Source organism: Manis javanica, chromosome 5 (genome assembly GCF_040802235.1).
Source record: "Manis javanica isolate MJ-LG chromosome 5, MJ_LKY, whole genome shotgun sequence".
Lineage (NCBI taxonomy): Eukaryota > Metazoa > Chordata > Mammalia > Pholidota > Manidae > Manis > Manis javanica.
The window spans coordinates 80347652-80368485 of NC_133160.1; the positions used below are offsets into that span (position 1 = coordinate 80347652).

Genomic DNA, 20834 nt, shown 5'->3' on the forward strand with positions numbered 1-20834 from the left:
AGCGTTTTTTTTTTTTTCGGCGAGTGCTTTTTGGAAGCCTTAAAGGGACAGGGACCCCGTTGCTAGGGAGGCAGGGTGGCGGGACTGGTGAGCGGGTGCCTGGGACCGGTACTTGAGGACAGAGGAAATCGTGCATTTCCCCCCTTTTTTTTTCTCTTTTTGGCGAGTGCTTTTTGGAAGCCTTAAAGGGACAGGGACCCCGGTGCTAGGGAGGCAGGGTGGCGGGACTGGTGAGTGGGTGCCTGGGACCAGCGCCTGAGGACAAAGAATATCCCACGTTTTTCCCTGCGGGACCGGTGGGCGGGTGCCTGAGACCAGCACCTGAGGACGGAGGAAATCGTGCGTTTTTCCCCCTTTTTTTTCTCTTTTTGGCGAGCCCTTTTTGGAAGCCTTAAAGGGAAAGGGACCCTGGAGCTAGGGAGGAAGGGCGGCAGGACTGGTGAGCAGGTGCCTGGGACTGGCGCCTGAGGATAAAGAATACCACGCATTTTTCCCTGCGGGACCAGTGGGCGGGTGCTTTTTGGAAGCCTTGAAGGGACAGGGACCCTGGTGCTAGGGAGGCAGGGCAGCAGGACCAGTGAGGGGGTGCCTGGGACCGGTGCCTGAGGACAAAAAAAAAAAATCAAGTGTTTTTCCCTTTTTTTTTTTTTTTTTCTGTTCCCTCTCTAATTGTTGCTGTTGTTGTTTTGGTTTGGAGAGTGCTTTTTGGAAGTCTTAAAGGGGCAGGACAGGTCACTTAGACCAGAGGCAGGGAATCTGGGGATCTCTGGGCACTCTATCCCCCTGGGCAGCAGGGAGCACAGAGGCCCCTTACAGAGATAAATAGCCTCCCAGCTGCACCCCCTCCAATGGGGCTCCACCATTTTGGAGCAGCAGCCCCAGCCAGGCCACGCCCACAGCAACAGCGGAGATAAACCCCATAGCAACCGGGCAGGAAGCAGAAGCCCTGTCTGCACACAGCTGCCCAGCACAAGCCACTAGAGGTTGCTATTCTCCCAGGTGAGGAAGGCCACAAACCAACAAGAAGGGAAGCTCTTCCAGCGGCCACCTGTACCAGCTCTGCACACTATCTCTATCACCATGAAAAGGCAAAACTACAGGCAGACAAAGATCACAGAGACAACACCTGAGGAGACAGACCTAACTAATCCTCCTGAAAAAGAATTCAAAATAAAAATCATGAACATGCTGACAGAGATGCAGAGAAAAATGCAAGAGCAATGGGATGAGATGCAGAGAAAAATGCAAGAGCAGTGGGATGAAGTCCGGAAGGAGATCACAGATGTCAGGAAAGAGATCACAGAAGTGAAACAATCCCTGGAAGGATTTATAAGCAGAATGGATAAGATGCAAGAGGCCATTGAAGGAATAGAAGCCAGAGAACAGGAACGTATAGAAGCTGACATAGAGAGAGAGATAAAAGGATCTCCAGGAATGAAACAACACCAAGAGAAATATGTGACCAATACAAAAGGAATAACATTCGTATTATAGGGATACCAGAAGAGGAAGAAAGAGGAAAAGGGATAGAAAGTCTCTTTGAAGAAATAATTGCTGAAAACTTCCTCAAACTGGGGGAGGAAATAATCGAACACACCATGGAATTACACAGAACCCCCAACAGAAAGGATCCAAGGAGGACAACACCAAGACACATAGTAATTAAAATGGCAAGGATCAAGGACAAGGAAAGAGTTTTAAAGGCAGCTAGAGAGAAAAAGGTCACCTATAAAGGAAAACCAATCAGGCTAACATCAGACTTCTCGACAGAAACACTACAGGCCAGAAGAGAATGGCATGATATACTTAATGCAATGAAACAGAAGGGCCTTGAACCAAGAATACTGTATCCAGCACGACTATCATTTAAATATGATGGCGGGATTAAATAATTCCCAGACAAGCAAAAGCTGAGGGAATTTGCTTCCCACAAACCACCTGTACAGGGCATCCTACAGGGACTGCTCTAAATATGAGAGCGCCCCTAAAAAGAGCACAGAACAAAACACACAACATATGAAGAATGGAGGAGTAGGAATAAGAAGGGAGAGAAGAAAAGAATCTCCAGTCAGTGTATATAACAGCTCAATAAGCGAGCTAAGTTAGGCAGTAAGATACTAAAGAAGCTAACCTTGAACCTTTGGTAACCACGAATCTAAAGCCTGCAATGGCAATGAGTACATATCTCTCAATAGTCACCCTAAATGTAAATGGGCTTAATGCACTAATCAAAAGACACATAGTAATAGAATGGATAAAAAAGCAAGACCCATCTATATGCTGCTTACAAGAAACTCACCTTAAACCCAAAGATAAGCATAGACTAAAAGTCAAGGGATGGAAAAACATATTTCAGGCAAACAACAGTGAGAAGAAAGCAGGGGTTGCAGTACTAATATCAGACAAAATAGACTTCAAAACAAAGAAAGTAACAAGAGATAAAGAAGGACACTACATAATGATAAAGGGCTCAGTCCAACAAGAGGATATAACCATTATAAATATATATGCACCAAACACAGGAGCACCAGCATATGTGAAGCAAATACTAACAGAACTAAAGAGGGAAATAGACTGCAATGCATTCATTTTAGGAGACTTCAACACACCACTCACCCCGAAGGATAGATCCACCGGGCAGAAAATAAGTAAGGACACAGAGGCACTGAACAACACCCTAGAACAGATGGACCTAATAGACATCTATAGAACTCTACATCCAAAAGCAACAGGATATACATTCTTCTCAAGTGCACATGGAACATTCTCCAGAATAGACCACATACTAGCTCACAAAAAGAGCCTCAGTAAACTCCAAAATATTGAAATTCTACCAACCAATTTTTCAGACCACAAAGGTATAAAACTAGAAATAAATTCTACAAAGAAAACAAAAAGGCTCACAAACACATGGAGGCTTAACAACATGCTACTAAATAATCAATGGATCAATGAACAAATCAAAATAGAGATCAAGGAATATATAGAAACAAATGACAACAACAACACTAAGCCCCAACTTCTGTGGGATGCAGCGAAAGCAGACTTAAGAGGAAAGTATATAGCAATCCAGGCACACTTGAAGAAGGAAGAACAATCCCAAATGAATAGGCTAACATCACAATTATCAAAACTGGAAAAAGAAGAACAAATGAGGCCTAAAGTCAGCAGAAGGAGGGACATAATAAAGATCAGAGAATAAATAAACAAAATTGAGAAGAATAAAACAATAGCAAAAATCAACGAAACCAAGAGCTGGTTCTTTGAGAAAATAAACAAAATAGATAAGCCTCTAGCCCAACTTATTAAGAGAAAAAGAGAATCAACACAAATCAACATAATCAGAAATGAGAATGGAAAAATCACGACAGACTCCACAGAAATACAAAGAATTATTAAAGACTACTATGAAAACCTATATGCCAACAAGCTGGAAAACCTAGAAGAAATGGACAACTTCCTAGAAAAATACAACCTCCCAAGACTGACCAAGGAAGAAACACAAAAGTTAATTATGAGCAAAGAAATTGAAATCGTAATAAAAACTACCCAAGAACAAAACCCCGGGGCCAGACGGATTTACCTCGGAATTTTATCAGACACACAGAGAAGACATAATACCCATTCTCCTCAAAGTACTCCAAAAAATAGAAGAAGAGGGAATACTCCCAAACTCATTCTATGAAGCCAACATCACCCTAATACCAAAACCAGGCAAAGACCCCACCAAAAAAGAAAATTACAGACCAATATCCCTGATGAATGTAGATGCAAAAATACTCAATAAAATATTAGCAAACATAATTCAACAGTATATCAAAAGGATCATACACCATGACCAAGTGGGATTCATACCAGGGATGCAAGGATGGTACAACAATCGAAAATCCATCAACATCATCCACCACATCAACAAAAAGAAAGACAAAAACCACATGATCATCTCCATAGATGCTGAAAAAGCATTTGACAAAATTCAACATCCATTCATGATAAAAACTCTCAGCAAAATGGGAATAGAGGGCAAGTACCTCAACATAATAAAGGCCATATATCATAAACCCACAGCCAGCATTATACTGAACAGCGAGAAGCTGAAAGCATTTCCTCTGAGATCGGGAACCAGACAGGGATGCCCACTCTCCCCACTGTTATTTAACATAGTACTGGAGGTCCTAGCCACGGCAATCAGACAAAACAAAGAAATACAAGGAATCCAGATTGGTAAAGAAGAAGTTAAACTGTCACTATTTGCAGATGATATGATACTGTACATAAAAAACCCTAAAGACTCCACTCCAAAACTACTAGAACTGATATCGGAATACAGCAAAGTTGCAGGATACAAAATTAACACACAGAAATCTGTAGCTTTCCTATACACTAACAATGAATCAATAGAGAAATAAGGAAAACAATTCCATTCACCATTGCATCAAAAAGAATAAAATACCTAGGAATAAACCTAACCAAAGAAGTGAAAGACTTATTCTCTGAAAACTACAAGTCACTCTTAAAAGAAATTAAAGGGGACACTAATAAATGGAAACTCATCCCATGCTCATGGCTAGGAAGAATTAATATCATCAAAATGGCCATCCTGCCCAAAGCAATATACAGATTTGATGCAATTCCTCTCAAATTACCAGCAACATTCTTCAATGAATTGGAACAAATAATTCAAAAATTCATATGGAAACACCAAAGACCCCGAATAGCCAAAGCAATCCTGAAAAAGAAGAATAAAGTAGGGGAGATCTCACTCCCCAACTTCAAGCTCTACTACAAAGCCATAGTAATCAAGACAATTTGGTACTGGCACAAGAACAGAGCCACAGACCAGTGGAACAGATTAGAGACTCCAGACATTAACCCAAACATATATGGTCAATTAAAATTTGATAAAGGAGCCATGGACATACAATGGCAAAATGACAGTCTCTTCAACAGATGGTGCTGGCAAAACTGGACAGCTACATGTAGGAGAATGAAACTGGAAATTGTCAAACCCAATATACAAAGGTAAACTCAAAATGGATCAAAGACCTAAATGTAAGTCATGAAACCATTAAACTCTTGGAAAAAAACATAGGCAAAAACCTCTTAGACATAAACATGAGTGACCTCTTCTTGAACATATCTCCCCGGGCAAGGAAAACAACAGCAAAAATGAGCAAGTGGGACTACATTTAGCTGAAAAGCTTCTGTACAGCAAAAGACACCATCAATAGAACAAAAAGGAACCCTACAGTATGGGAGAATATATTTGAAAATGACAGATCTGATAAAGGCTTGACGTCCAGAATATATAAAGAGCTCACATGCCTCAACAAACAAAAAACAAATAACCCAATTAAAAAATGGGCAGAGGAACTGAACAGACAGTTCTCTAAAAAAGAAATACAGATGGCCAAGAGACACATGAAAAGATGCTCCACATCGCTAATTATCAGAGAAATGCAAATTAAGACTACAATGAGGTATCACCTCACACCAGTAAGGATAGCTGCCATCCAAAAGACAAACAACAACAAATGTTGGCGAGGCTGTGGAGAAAGGGGAACCCTCCTACACTGCTGGTGGGAATGTAAATTAGTTCAACCATTGTGGAAAGCAGTATGGAGGTTCATCAAAATGCTCAAAACAGACCTACCATTTGACCCAGGAATTCCACTCCTAGGAATTTACCCTGAGAACGCAGCAATCAAATTTGAGAAAGACAGATGCACCCCTATGTTTATCGCAGCACTATTTACAATAGCCAAGAATTGGAAGCAACCTAAATGTCCATCGGTAGATGAATGGATAAAGAAGATGTGGTACATATACACAATGGAATACTACTCAGCCATAAGAAGTGGAAAAATCCAACCATTTGCAGCAACATGGATGGAGCTGGAGAGTATTATGCTCAGTGAAATAAGCCAAGCGGAGAAAGAGAAATACCAAATGATTTCACTCATCTGAGGAGTATAGGAACAAAGGAAAAACTGAAGGAACAAAACAGCAGCGGAATTACAGAACCCAAAAATGGACTAACAGGTACCAAAGGGAAAGGAACTGGGGAGGATGGGTGGGCAGGGAGGGATAAGGGGGGAGAAGAAGAAGGGGGGTATTAAGATTAGCATGCATGGGGGGGAGGGAGAAAGGGGAGGTTGGGCTGCACAACACAGAGAGGACAAGTAGTGACTCTACAACATTTTGCTAAGCTGATGGACAGTAATCATAATGTGGTTGTTAGGGGGGACCTGATATAGGGGAGAGCATAGGAAACATAGTATTCTTCATGTAGGTATAGATTAAAAATTAAAAAAAAAAAAAAGGAAAGAAAGAAAGAAAGAAAAGGGGGATTACTCCTTGATAGGATAAAACTATTGGTAAATCAAAGATCAATGCATGCTTTAAATATCCTTAATGTTGATCACTTTGTGTCAGAATATCAGCTATGGAGGTACTCTTTTCTGATAATATTCCTTTCTCTTAATAATAAAAAAAAAAAAGCAGTTCCTGTGTGCTGACCTCCAATGAGTTCTGCACAGTGGTATAGAGGGCATGTCAAAATGTGGGCAAATGGTCTGTTTGTTTCTATGCAGAAGATCAAGGCCTAGCTTGGATACCCAGAAAATGAACTAAGATACGATATGAGGAGGAGCTTCTGGCATCAGCACTCTCTGGAGGACTTGTGCCAGGGGATGATCATCAAAAAGCCTCCACAGGGATCCGGACGATGCTGCGGTTGTGGCTGCATCCAGCCCACTGTCTCCTGGACTTGCCATAGGAATGAGGAGGGAGATGTCTAGGCTGGCATGTGCATACAGTGAGACAACGAATTTGACCGGATCTGTACTGTTGGAACTCAACCAGGAGTTGGGAGGGGTGCAAGGTGTAGCACTCCAAAATCTTATGGCTATAGACTATCTACGGTTAAAAGAACATATGGGATGTGAACAGATCCCAGAAATGGGCTGCTTTAATTTGTCTGATTTCTCTCAGACGGTTCAATTACAGTTGGACAATATCCATCATATCATAGACAAATTTTCACAAATGCCTAGGGTGCCTAAATGGTTATCTTGGCTTCACTGGAGATGGATGGTAATTATAGATTTGCTTTGTTTATGTCACCGTATTCCTAATATGTTCATTTGTGTGTGCAAATTAGTTAGTAGTTTAAAACCTATACATACTTAAGGTACTCTACAAGAAGATATGTCAAAGAAATAATCAATCCTCCCATGTTCCTTCCATATGCTACATCTGTAGCTTTTCTTCTTTCTTCCTAATTACAACCCTTAAATAGAATTCGTGCCTCATATCGAATTTACCGAGTATCATAATTCCTCCAGGTGGTAAAGATACCTCGAGACAAGTGCTGGGCATAGAAGCCACAGGGCATAAATCTGCAAAGAAGTAAAAAGCTAACCTTTTCAAACAATATGGCTTCTCTCTCACTTGCCAACTTTACATTTCCCTGTATGGCCCCGGAAGATGACTGGTTAGCCATAGACAGGTAAGATTCCTCAAGGGAGGAACAACCTAAGACAGGCACAGTCGCAGGGGGCCATCAGGTGAGAAATTGGGGATCAACAGAGGTGAGGCTCAGAACCTCACCCCCCCTGCTTTGACAGAAATCTTCTGCATCCATGGATGTTTTGCTGCCCTTGTCTAGCCTGGATTAATACTTAGTCCATAGGCACACACCTGATCATCTGATCATCTACATTTGCCCTCTTATAGCACTAAACTATGTTTTCTACCTTTATCTTGCATCTACCTACCACTTCAGCATTTTATTAAAAATAAAAATAATAATAATAATAAAGGGAGAAATGTGGGATCAACATATAAATCAAGTAGAAAAATCAAACGAATATTCATATTTGACCTGATTGTTTATAGGTCATAATGTGTGATCAAAACCGAAAGTTTCTGTGATGAATGCCCTTGTACTGTTCACCATGTAAGAATTTATTCAGTATGTAAGAGTTCGTTCACCATGTAAGAACTTGTTCGTTATGCTTCAGAAGATTGGAGACTGACGAGAATTAGACTTGAGATGGATTAATGATTGTACATTGAACATTGACCCCCCTATACTGAATTTTATTGTTGTTAACAACCATTTGATCAATAAATATGAGAGATGCCCTCTCAAAAAAAAAATATCATGCCATTCCTTTATAGCCTATAAAGTTTCTTATGAGAAGACTCCTGATATCCTGATGGGGCTTCCCTTTTAAGTAATATTTTTTCTTTCTCTGGCTGTTTTCAATTTCCTCTCCTTATCCTTAATCTCTGTCACTTAATTATTATATGTCTTGATGTTGTCTTTCTGTGGTTTCTTTTGTTATGGGTTCTCTCTCCTTCCATGACCTGAGTGTCTATTTCCTTTCCTAGATAGGGGAAGATTTCAATAATTATTTCTTCAAAGAGACTTTCTACTTCTTTGTTTCTCTCTTCTCCTTCTGGTACCCCTATTATGTGAATATTGTTTTATTTCAAATTGTCACACATCTCTCTTAGCATCCTCTCATTTCTAGAGATTCCTTCTCTCTGTTCTTCACCTTCATTGTTTTTCTGTTCCCTAATTTCCATTACATTGGTTGTCTCCTCTACTTGCAGTAACCTATTATTCATCCCCTCCATTGCGTATTTCATTTTTGTTACTGTATTCTTTAGCACTGAATGGCTCTTTTTCAACTCTTCTATCTCTTTGTTGAAGTCCTCCCTGAGATCTCCAATACTTTTCCTCAGATCATTGAACATACGTGCCTGTTACATTGGAATCTTTTTCAAGAAGATTGATGATCTCCGTTTCATTTAGCCCTCTTTTTGGTGTCTTATTCTGTAGTTTTCTTTGGAACATATGCCTCTTCCTCCTCATTTTTCAGATTTTCTGTGTTTCTTCCTTTGTATTAGATGGATCTGCTATGCTTCCTGGTCTAGAGAATAATGACTTTATGAAGAAGGCTTCCTGTGGTGCCCAGAGTCTGAAGACTCTTTACTCTCCAGTGCCTGGTTCTTTTTTGTGGTGGAATCCCAGTTAATGTTGGTTGACAGTGTGTGGGGCCATCTTTCTGTCTGTCAGTTAGTAGTGGTCTATCTCTGTCTGCCTTAGCCCTTTCTGGGCCCAGCAGCATCTGTGCTGGGAGCACTGTGGGAAGGGCAATTCTCTGTCTGCACTGCAGCCATGGTGGCACTGCTAGGCTAACAGAGTGGGCAGGGCAGGCACACTGCTCTGGGGTGGCCTGTGGCACAGGGACAAGGGAGTGTTGGTGGAAGGGTTCATAGTGGTGGGGTGCATGGGTATGTAACACTGGGCTGGGCAGGCAGTAAGGAAGAAGGAGCACCTGTAGCTGGCTCCTGCAGGTGCCCCTCTGTTGGGCTGACATAGGGCTGAGAAATCTCAGGAAGCCTTCCTTTGCCTGCCAGGTACAAAGTCTGATGCTGCTGAGTAGAGTGGGAAGGGCAGGTACATAGGGAAGAGCCTCAAGGCTGAGCTGCCAGCAAGGGGAGGGAACATTTGGGGCTCCTGTGAGACCCTGTATTGTTGGGCTAAGGGAGGACTGGGGAAGTGTTACCCACCTGCCCTTTATCCTGCAGAGAGAGCTCCGCTAAACCCTTGCCCCTCTGGCCACCTTCCTGCTACTGGCAAATCTTTCAAACTGCCACCTCTTTGTTGGGATTCAGCAGAACTGACGTAGCATGCCTGTCCTCTGCAAGTATCTGAAGTCTCAGCCTCCCAGAGTGTTCCAACTCTCCAGCCCTGTTAATCACCAAAATCCAATGTAATGTGGACTCGTATTCCCAGAACAGATCTCCAGGGCCAAGTGTGCAGAGTTTCTGAGCACTTATGCCCTTTCTGCTCTATTCCTCTATCTCCCACTTGTGGGCTTTAATGAGGGAAGGGCTGGGGTCCTAATTTATAGTGGCTCTGTCACTTTCTTTTCTCTGCATGGTCTTCTCTTCTTCACCAGGTATAGGTAGTCTGTTTTGCAGTCTCAACATCATTTTCAGAGTTAGTTGTATTTATTGTCATTACTTCCTTGGTGTGTGTGTGGGAGAAGATTTCTGCCTTGCCTTCCTATTCTGCAATCTTTTTTCCCTCTCCTTCTTGTTACTTTAAAAATTCCTAATTCTCTCACTTTTTTTTGAACATCATCCTTTTCACTTCCCATATTCAGTCTTTCTTTTACTATACCAAATGAGGCATGTGACAAGATTTCTAAACAATAAGGATTGGATTTAAGAATTTAGGCTGTTTAGTATGTAAATAGCCTTAGGTTCTGTCACATATAAAACATTACTTACATTTTGGCCTCCAAAGATTAGGTATATGCTTATTTAACTGTTTTTTTCTTCTATGAATTATTATTTAAGTCTTAGATTTAGTTTTAAAAAGTATTGGTTTAGAGTGAATTCAACATGAGGTCATTGCTTTTTATCTCTGGGTTTTTCTGAGATTGAATTGCCATCATGACTTCTTCCTCTGTTTCTTTGTACTTGAAGCTATTTTCCTTTTAGTTTACAGTTAGATCATAGCTAACTGGGATTCGTTAGAAGGCTCCATTGACTAGGTTTAAATATTCCAGTGTCAGTTGCTTTTATTCTTAAAAGGGACTATGTTAATTTCCCACAGACAGAAACATTTCTGTAGGACATATGAAAATTATACTTTTAAATATTTTATTAATGTGTTATCAGTATGAATTAGTCACTCGTGCTGCACTGAATAAAAAATTAACTCCTACATTTAGTGGCTTAACACAATAAATTATTACTTTTCACTCACATCACAACAGTTCAGTAGTGATTGGGACATCATTTTCCTTCTTATAGATCCACCAACTGGAACATGTGCTGTTCAAGGTTGCCATGGGAGGGAATGAGAGAGCTAGAGAAAGGCAACTCAGCTCTTAACTGTCTCAGCATGAATGTGACATTCATCATTTCTACTTACATTTTATTGTCCAGAACTTGTTATATGGCCCCAACGTAAGAGTAGGGAAGGCTATGAAAAATACAGAAGCATAGGCATATTTGATGACTTAACAGTCTCTGTTACATTGCTTTTATTGTTAATCCTTGACTTTTTCTTTCATAAATTGTAATAAAAGAAATAGAGAAAGAATTTTCCAAACAAAAGAATTACAATCCTATCATAGAACTTCCAAAATTAGTCAAATGAAACTTGGAGCCAAATTAATACATACATGAAGTTTATTTTCAATGCATTAGCTATACTTATGTTGATCAATTGATTTCAAAGGGGTTTTTTGGAGATTTAAAATTATATCCACACATTCTTTGCCATTCCTCTCTTCTAAAAGTGGAGCAAAATTCCTCTCACACTGAGTGTGGACTGAACTTAGGGACTCACTTCTTATAAATAGAATATGATGGAAATGATGAAGCATGACTTCTAAGACTAGATTATAAAAAGCATCACGACTTCCTTCTAGCTCTCTCTTGGGTCACCTGGCTCTGTTGACAGGCTTTCAGGATACATCAAAGCTCTGTGTGGTGAGGCCTCCTGCTGACAGCTGTATAGGTGAGCTATTGCAGGAGAGAATCCTCCAGTTTTCATCAACCCTTTAGATGAATGTAGTTTCAGTAACCTCACAAGAGTTCCTAAGCTAGAGCCGCCCAGCTAAGGTGCACTGAAATTCCAAACCCACAAAAACTATGAGATAATAAATGTTTTGTTTTTAGTCACTGAAATTTGCTATGCAGCAGTAAGTAACTAATTTAGCATTATAACATTAAGTCTACTGTATTGGCATAAAAAATTTCTTAATGCAATGCTAAATAAAAAGATTTATTAACATTTTAACAGTTTTAAATAAAACTATGAATACTCCATGTGTGTAGGGGAGAAAGGGAAATGAGGGGCTCAGAAATGTTATTCAGCAATTTTAGTTTCCTCTTAGAATACTACATTAGCACTTAAAAAAATAACAGGAGGAAACCAAGAGAATTTAGATGTCTTCATTGAAATGTGTCAAAAATACATAGAAATTTAATAGCTACAGTATGTGTTCAACCTTAAAATAGGATTCATATTTTAAAATCAGTCACAATAATGTTTAATTTATAGTAATTAAAATAAAGGTTGTATAATCTGTGTGTAAAATATAGAAGGAGATTTATTGATGAATATTAGAAGTCAGACTTTGGTCACATTCATTTAAGATGCCAAACACTTGCTGTAATGAGTCTAAATTGATATTTGAGGCCATATTGTTGTCAGTCTTCACCGATAACAATTTGCTTTGCTTTGTGTTTCATATTACCTTTCTTTCGGTGATAGGTTCCAAAGCAAAATTTAGGAGTTAATATCCCTGAAGAGCTTTCAAATATGGTCTGTATTACATTGGTTTTAATATGCTATTTCATATGTATTAATAATACCGTGGTCTCCTAAAGGATCAGCCTTCATGATCCTTATGCCCATGGGTCAATAAACTTGACCAGGTTGATACCATGATCTTGGGCATGCAACTCATAATGATACGTAAAAAAATCATTGAGATATATATCACAAACTGTAAAATTCACACCTCTAAAATATACAATTCACTGGTTTTTAGCATATTCACAAAATTGTGCAACCATCTAATCCCAGAACACTTTCATAACCCCCAAAATAAACTCTCTGCGCATTAGCAATCACTCCTCATTCTCCCTTCCTCTCAGCCCCTGGTAATCACTAATCTAGTTTCTCTCTCTGAACATTTCATATAAATGTTGTTATACAGTTTGTGTTCTTCTATGTTGGCTTCTCTCACTTAAGTATAGTGCTTTCAAGGTTCATCCATGTTGTAGTATGTATTAGTACTTCATTCCTTTTAATGACTGAATAGTATTCCATTGTATGGCTATATCACATTTTGTTCAGCCATTCATCAGCTGTTGGACATTTGGGTTGTTACCATCATTTTCGTTATTATGAACAATATTGCTATGAACATTCTTGTATAAGCTTTTGTGTGGATGTGTGTTCTCATTTGTCTTGAGTATATATGTAGAAGTGGAACTGCTGGGTCATAAGGATATTTTATGTTTAACTTTTTGATGAACTACCAAACTATTTTCCAAAGCAGCTGCATGATTTTTACATTCCCATCAGCAATATAGAGGGCTTCAATTTCTCTACAGCCTGGCCAATACATATTATTTTGTGTTACTGATTATAGTCATCCTTGTAGGTGTGAAACTAATATCTCATGGTTTTCATTTTGTTTCCTAATGGCTAATGATGTTGAGTATCATCTCAGGTACTCATTGGGCATTTGTATGTTTATTTGGGGAAATGGCATAATGAAAAAGTTTAAAAGTTTCTCATACCACCTATTAATCCAAGATATTAATAGGCATAAAGACCTTAAAATATTTTATGTATGAAATTATAACTTGTACATTATTCTCATGTTAGCTTCATTTGCTTCTCTAGAGCCAATCTTGAGTAGGTAATATGTAGAAATTAGCCATGCTAAAGCATGTTAGGAGTGCTGCTTATCCAGTTTTGTACTTCCCAGATACCCAAATATCCAGAGATAAGGATCACTTAGTTCAAGAATCTGTAAGAATACTTGATGGGCTCCTTCAGATGTGGAATTAATGAAGAAAATAAAAGAGGTTAGTTGAAAATGAATACTATTTAATGAAAGCTATATTTAATTTTCTCTATTGTTGACTTAAGTGAAGTTATGTGCAACAGTTACTAATACTATACAGTGGGAATATTGAAATTATTAATTTTGTTTATTCTGTTTTATTGGTTACTCACTCTTTTTCCCCCTGCTTTTAGAGGAATTAAAAGATATGTATTTTTTTATTATAAGATTAATACATTTATTGTAGAAAGTTTGAAAACTATAAAGTATTAAAGAAAAAAAAACAACCAGTCTATCTTTCAGAGACAGCCACTATTCACATGCTGGTATGAATCCTTTTAGATGTTATATATAAGCACTTAGAAATTAAAACCAGTTAAAACATACTTTTAGAACAAAATAAAAAGATTCAAGACGGTACACAGTGAAATGCTAAGCTTCTCTTTCTCCCGTTCGTTCCCTAGTTCTCCTACCCAGAAGCAACCCCTATTATCAGTGTCTTGGTGTAATCCCCTAGAGCTATTTTACACACACACACACACACACACACACACAATTGTTTAAAGTCCCCCTTTTAAGATATTAATGAAAATTGTAAATCATGGATAGTTCAAGACAATTGTCCCTTTTCTGGTCTAAAATGGTTTGTTTTTCTTCTTGTTCCATTTCTACTGATCCTATTCTTTACCTCTTATTTTGCAGAATCATCAGTCTCTGCATATGTTCCAAATTCACTCTAAGTATTGAGTTTTTGTAAATGGTATTCCTAAGAAAGTTTATTTCTATGATATGCTCTGTAAAATGTCTCTAGTGGTTATACAGATGAAAGTTTATCTTTCACGATTCCTTTAAACTTGCTCTGAGTGCTCTAATTTGGACCTCTCCAGGGAGAAGTTATTTTATATTTTGTTCCTTTTGTCAGAAAGAGTAATTTTTAGGTTGACCCCTCACTAATAATGGATTTCTCCATTGGGTAGATGTGTGAGCATCATTATCCTGACTGTGAAATACCATTAATACTTTCTAAGAGCATAAGGTTTAACTATTTCACCCTCAATATCATATATTCAAATGTATAGAAAAACTGGGAATATTCCTGGGTTTTTTTTTGTTTGAATTAATAATTAATTTGGGTTTCTGGAATTTATTGCTGGTACCTTATTGTGAAGTCTTTCTAAAATAAAGTTGAACCCTTTCTGAAATTGGTAAGCATTTTCGACTACTTTTCTCCCCCCACTTTCTTTCTTTCATCATTGACTAATTCACATTTCATAAGAGGAGGATTTTTACCCACAAAAATGTCATTTAAATACTTATTGCAATTTAAGCATTTTGATATTGATGGTCTGTCTTATTAACAAATATTCTCTTAATTGAAATGTGTAAAAATCATATTTAATGTATCCTTAAGCTTTATCATGTATATTAAGAAATACAGAATTCTGAATGAATCCCCAAAGTATATAATTAAGTTGTAGACATTTTTCTTTGGTGATTTACTTTAGCTGTACTGTGAAGGCACAAGCGAAGCATGGAACAAGCATATGACCAGGGGGCTTGTGATGTGATGATAATCCCAGGTCTGGAACAAAGAAGCTGGATTCACTTGGGCAAGTTATTTCAGTAAGCTAAGCCATGGTTTCTCCCTTCTAAAATGACACATGTGGTCTTAGTCTTCAGTGCCACTCTCAACTTGTAAGGTCATGATTTTGGTTCTGCAAGATTGATAGAATGAGAAAGATCCCTGGAGGAGAGGTAAGATGACTAATGCCAAAGTGAAGCAAAAGACTAAATTAAACAAGGGTACTGGCAGACCAGCATGGAAGACAAACTCCAGTTTGTCATATTTCTTGGCCTATCTTTGCCTATAGGAGGTAGGGAAGCTGAGATTTAGACCCAGGTCTATTTTGTTCTAGAGTCCATGCTCTATCCTGATTTACAGCTCTTAGAATGTAAATCATTCTGGGATCACATAGAAACCAAATGAAAAATCTGTGTCTCTAGTCCAAGTGAAGAGAGCAATAGTTCTTGGTTCCAGAAATGCACAGGAGAGCAGCTAAAACTCCTAATTCCTCATATTAGGAGCAGAAACTAAGTTTTAGTGTCTCCAAAGAGAGCATGTAGAAATTACCAGAGGAGAGGGCCATTCTGGAGTCTAGGTCTGCACAGTCTAGCCTGGCGCTGGAGTGGGGCTGGAGGCTTGGGGGCCTGGGGGCACAGGAGCCTCCTGGGGCTGTGGCGTGGTCATTTGGGTGAGCAGGGAGCCTGATACTCAGGAGTCCCCCAGGAGCCTGGTGTTGCAGGAGCTACCTGGGGCCTCAGGAGTCACCTGGGCTACTGCAGCCTGCAGGCCCTGGGGTGAGTTAATGGCTTGGTTTGTAGGAGCCCACAAGAAGCTACTTAGGGCCCTGGGAATCAGCTAGCTTGGGGGAGGAGTAATGCAGATAATATGAATTTATTTTTCCTCCCCTCAGTGCACCTTTTCTTATTTCTGTGCTTCACCCAGGCTGGCTCTTGTGAACATATTTTTGTGCACAGATAATTGTTCAAACTGGGGAGACAATTCCTATGCCTCTATTTTACTAATGTCACTCCACCGTCTTACAACATTCTAGGTTTATTATATTCAACCAAAGAATTGGATTTATAGCCTGTTTTTATCTCTCACTGTTGCTGTTGAAATTTTTATGTTTATATCAGATTTCTTTAGCTATATTATAAACGCTGTAATAGTAATTTGTATTTCTTACAGCATGCAATGCTTTGCCGATCATAGGTATTTAACAAGTGTTTGCAAATTGCGTGTTTCAAGAGAAAATGCACATCTCCAAAATCTTGCCATAAAAACGAAACCAAAGCAAAACAAAACAGATATCTCAGTAAGAAAGCAAATGTCAAGCGAAGCTGTGAATTCCTTCTAAAGGGTTCTCTTCCCTATGTAAATGTCTGGATAACATGTAGGTGAAAATTTTTTATTTTGGCCATTGTTTTGAGAAAATATTGAAAAATCTAATGAAAACTTCTAAAAATCTGTGTTTTAACTAGTGTTTGCTTTTGTGGTATTTACATGAATTCTGTACAAGTTTTCATGAAAGGAAATTAAAAAAGCAGTGATACAACATGGTGGGCAGATTCCCTTAGATTTAAGCAAATCTCTTGAGTGCTGGGCCAAATTATTTAGTTTCAGTTACTACACCAAACTCCAGATATCCAGAATGTGGCAAAGCCCAGCTGAGTAGGTCTGTGAGGCACTTTGAGTTAAGAATTCAGATTTATGAAGTAAGAATTTTGGACCCGCTACTTGACTGATTAGATTAAAATAGGCATCGCTACCGACTTAAGGGGAAAAACAGGACAGCTCCAACCGGTGACCCAGGAAGGCTTCACAGGGGACTCCTCTTGGCCTTGGTTTGGAATGATTCCTCTCCTTCCTGGTGTTCTGTTATGGTGGAAGTGGATGAGCAGCAGATGTAGGGAACTTTCTGAAAAATGTTTTCACGGATTTCAGAATTTAAACGTTCATTACTCATCCCAGGTATGCTAATAGTTGAACAAATAACTGTATGAAAATTAGGCTCAAAGTACTTGGAAGTGATAAGAAGTTCTCAGTCTAAATAGTTTTCAATGTTCTGACTGACCTTTCCATGACATTAACCTCATTTTCCTAACAACCAATTATGACATCACCTTTGGAGCACCTTGGGCCCCAAAGACCAGGTGCAGGGTAAAGAAAACAGCTCAGTGTTGAGCCCTTATTATCCTTTTTGTCATCCAGGCATCACCAAGTTTTCACATCCGGATTCAGGCCTGTCCAATCATGCAATTTTTATAGTAGCAAGTGAAAACAGTTTGGAAATTTCCATCTTGAAGACCAACACTTCATGGAAAACTTTGAGAAGCATTTTATTTATTAATAGAAACTCATTTATTAACATTCTTAGTACGTATCTTTACAGCTTTGCTATTCCATTAAATAGCTTATCCTTTATAAACTACTTTTTGGCCAGGCAGGGAACAGGTAGAAGGTAGGGAAATTTAATGTACTTGAGTGCATAAATTAGGATGAATTAAAAATAATAACATGTTAGTATTAGTGTATACATACTGCATTGTAGAAAAATTAAGCAAAATTGAAGAAATCAAAACATGCCCACCAGTCAGAGATTATCACTGTTAACATCCTACTTATAATATCTCCTGGAAAATGTATAAAAAAATTAAATAAATGTAAATATTCATTATATATATATAAATTTAATATATGAACATAACCATATTAATTTAAATTTAACATTTAATCAAGCTCAAGATGTTTCTTAAACCTTATCTGACAATGTTTTACCTTTTTGAAAGTTAGATTAAATTGGCATTTACAAATAGGAAAACAGAGGCACATGTGTCCTGATACCTAGAGGGCAGGAGTCAAGAACAGACTGCAAGTGCAATTCCTTTTTCTCCATGTTATCTGTTCAAAATACAGGTATTCTTCAAAGTCACCATTTTGTAGCTAGAGTAGCCAAATTTCAAAAATGATAGATCGTGTTCCAGAGATATTTAGGCAGAAATGTTTTCAATATATTCAATATATTTAATATTCTCATAAACATAAGGTCTTGTAATGAGAAGAAAACAGGAGCTGCTGTCAGAAGCAGTTATCAAACCCTTGCAAAGCTTTACACTTCAGAGAGTACCCAGTACTGGTTATTTTCCCCTGAGAGGGACTCTTAATGCCAAGCAGATACACTGAGGAAGCCTCATGGTTGGGCATGAGGGCAAGTGCAGGTTCCAGGCTGCAGGACTCTTTCCTACACGCTCCCTCCCAGGGCCCTCTATGGGGCCACACTGATAGCACCTTGGCCTTGGAAGACTTTTTGAGGTATTTCGAGTCTGGACATTCTCTTACCGGTATACTGTCTCTGAGACTAAGACTGTTCTTTGGGTCAGCAGGGGAAGGAGATGGTGTTCTAGTTGTGCTGTGTCCTGAGCAGATCAAAAAACTCAACAGTGGTGAGGCTCTTCCAGTTTTCTGAGCCAGCTGACTCTGTCACAGTCACAGCCTCCCCACTCCCAGAATGTTCTACAGGCACACCCCATACCTAGAAGGGACCTCTACAAGTAGAGGAGTCTATATTAAACTCAGGGACTCTCTAGGATTGAACTAATTGCTTTGTATTATGACATTTAGATTCCTATTCTTTCTCCCTCCCCTGGAAAATTATTAAACATTAATCAAATGCTCAGATAGAAAGTTATAGATCAATGATTTTTCAAAGGAGAGTGAGTTAATGTAAATTTTATATTGCTGCTATAAAGTAATGTATAAAAAGAAGAGGGTGAAAAACAGACGGCATCAGAAATTCATGTTGTCTGATAACACAAATTGCATTTATAGTAGAGGGGATATTACAGTTACTGACATGACTAAGGGTTCACATGGAACCTATTAAATTACTTTTTAAAAAAATGAAATTTTAGTTTCAGGTTTGTGGAAAAGTTGCAAAGATTATACATAGGATTTCTGTATATCTAGTTTCCTCTATTATTAACATATTACATTTACATTTATACTTTCAGGATAGTATATTTGTCACAAGTAATGAACCAATATTCCTACATTATTATTAATTAAGGCCCATATTTTATTCAGGATTCCTTAGTTTTCCCTAATGTCTTCTTCTGTTGCAGAATCCTTTCTAGGATACCACACTACTTAGTCATCATGTCTCCTTCGCCTCCCTTTGTCTGGGACAGTTTCTCAGACCACCCTTTTCTGTGAAGACCTTGACAGTTTTGAGGAGTACCAGTCAGATATTTCATAGAATGATCCTCAATTTGGGTTTGTGAGGTGTTTTCCCCATGATTATCCTGAGATTATGGTTTCTTGAGAGGAAGACTGCAGATAGAAAGTGACATTCTCATATCCTACCGAGGGTACATGCTGTCAACATGACTATCACTGATGACATTAAGTTTGATGACCTGGCTGTTTTTGTCAGGCTTCTCCACCATGAAGTTACTCCCCCTCTCCTTTCCAGACTGTACTCTTTGAAAAGTAGAAGCCCACACTTCAGGGGAGGGAAGGTATGCTCCCCCTCTTGAGGGGGCAGTATCTACATACATTACTTGAAATTCTTCTGCACAGGAAATTTGTCTATTTTCTCTAATTAATTTATTTATGTAATCATTTATTTATGTCAGGAAGATCTCATGGATATTTATTTCATACTTTGGGTTATAATCCAATACTGCTTTATATCTTTTCTTGTTCAAAATTCTTCCAGCTTTGGTCATTGGGAACGTTTTCAAATTGGCTTACACTCTGTTGTGTGCGTGTGTGAGAGAGATTGAGAGAGACAGAGAGAGAGGGAGAGAGAGAGAGAGAGAGAGAGATGTTAGTGTGTTAGTGCTTTCTTTCTTACTTTCTGGTACTTTAAGATACTCCAAGCTCATCTTATATAGTCCCTGCCCAGCCCTAGGATCAGCCATTTCTCCAGGGGGCCGGGGCTTCATTTATTAGAGAATGGTATTAGAAACAAAGGTCTGTGTACTGGCGTGCTGGTGATTACTGGGAAGTTGTTACTTCTAGATGCGCTCAGCTTGGAAATATATGAGTATGTACTGTGGGGGAGGTAGGACCTTCCTTATCCCCTCCAAGATTTGGTAGCTGGGTCTATGAAATAAACTGACAAAGGCAGATTAATAGAAGAAAGGTATACAAGCTAACTAATTTTAATAATATGTGCAGGGGAGCATCACAGGAAAAAAATAAACACCCAAGAAAATTGGTGAATTTGAGAACTTATATACCACCTTAACAGGGGAAGGAGAGTGGGATGCAGTCAATTCAGGGGACAGTGCATGATTTAGGGAGAGATGGATAAGCTCTTAGAAGAACAGATGATGATTTTGATAAACTTTGTCTGGGTGTGCTATTGATTTCTAGTCTCCTCTGCAGTGTCCCCTGGTTGATGAAACTCCCAGGTGAGTTATGACAATTGGTTCTTTTTGGAGGATTTGTCTTGAGGCAGGTAAGGGGCATTAAGAAAAAGCCTCTCTTTGAATTTGCTATTTTTCAAGTGCCTTTAGCTCAAAATAATCAATGCACCAAAGTGGCATGTTTTGAGCTGGTATGTCTTGAAGTCCTTCAATACTAATGCCTTGTATATATGCATATCTATACTTATTTCTGTACTTACTGATCTTTATCTCTGTTAAGCT

At 38.8% G+C, this 20834-nt stretch overlaps 1 long non-coding RNA gene across 2 annotated transcripts in view; it reads left to right on the forward strand.

The window, feature by feature from the left end:
* Positions 1-20834, forward strand: part of LOC108397465 (uncharacterized) — a 69277-nt gene that overhangs the window by 46611 nt on the left and 1832 nt on the right. The window contains exons 5-7 of one of the 2 annotated variants that reach the window (XR_001853193.3): positions 13539-13638; positions 15122-15239; positions 16393-16573. This is a non-coding gene — a long non-coding RNA (uncharacterized lncRNA). The remainder of the gene's footprint in view (positions 1-13538; positions 13639-15121; positions 15240-16392; positions 16574-20834) is intronic. The other variant, XR_012131622.1, reaches the window with a different exon arrangement.